Source organism: Schistocerca serialis, chromosome 8 (assembly GCF_023864345.2).
Source record: "Schistocerca serialis cubense isolate TAMUIC-IGC-003099 chromosome 8, iqSchSeri2.2, whole genome shotgun sequence".
Classification (NCBI taxonomy): Eukaryota; Metazoa; Arthropoda; class Insecta; order Orthoptera; family Acrididae; genus Schistocerca; species Schistocerca serialis.
Genome location: NC_064645.1, coordinates 550,127,950 through 550,128,993, shown reverse-complemented (window position 1 = coordinate 550,128,993; position 1,044 = coordinate 550,127,950).

The following is a 1,044-nucleotide window of genomic DNA, read 5'->3' as shown; positions in this document are numbered from 1 at the left end:
GCGTTGTTCAGTAGATGGTCTGAAAAATAGAACTGATTATGTTCAAACTTTTATAGAAACGAGCACTGAAAAAGCTAAATACTCCTCAATCATACATGACATGTACTGTTGCGTTTATAAATGTTTTCAGACCAATTAGATTAGTCAGTGCAGAGGTGTATATTAAATAGACTTTTGTACACTGTACAGCATTTCGATTTAGTGCTGTACAAAAAAAAAAAAAAAAAAAATATATGTGTTATTTGTGAGAGAAATATAATAATAAAATTACCAGTTAATGTAAAAAGATATAGTTCGGATTGTCAAACAGGCGTGACAAGCAAGTTTTTATTTTCACATTGCTGAGGCAGTACTGCGGTTTTTAAAACCGGGAGAAACCAGTGAGGTCACATGTACCACAACATGACGCGTTTCACATTTCCCAACAGTATGCGTCGTGATGACACTGGTAGGTATTAAAAGCAATCAGACATAAAAACTACTATTGGAATCAAGATCTTAGGGGACAATAAGTCAAACGCTCTGGGAGAGACCAAGACGACAAATAAGAATATCTTCAGGAGATATGACTTTCTGGTATGATTGTAACCATGGACGTAACAACAATTTGTAAAGCACTTTTGAACAGAAATTGTAACTACCTCTCGATCATTGGGTGATTTCAGTTAAAATAAAGTAATAAAAGCAATATTTGCCGTCGGTCTGTAGTTTCAACTGCATCTACGTTTAACTGCAACGATAACTGACCAGTGGGGAAAGCTCAATAATTTTGTTCGAATTGCTGCTGCTGCTTGAAAGCGGGTAACTTAGGGATACATAAGACTAAGCATAAAGGAAATGCACAATATGAGAATGAACTGTCATACTATGCTTAAATAAACACGTATTGTCATTGCTCCACAAATTTGTCTCATCGGAAATAAAAAGACGACACGAACAGTAAATGTGAGTCTGTCTTATAAAAATATTTCTGGCATTGAAAAACTTGTAGAAGTCTAAGAACACTCAATTACTAAATGGCTCTGAGCACTATGGGACTTAACA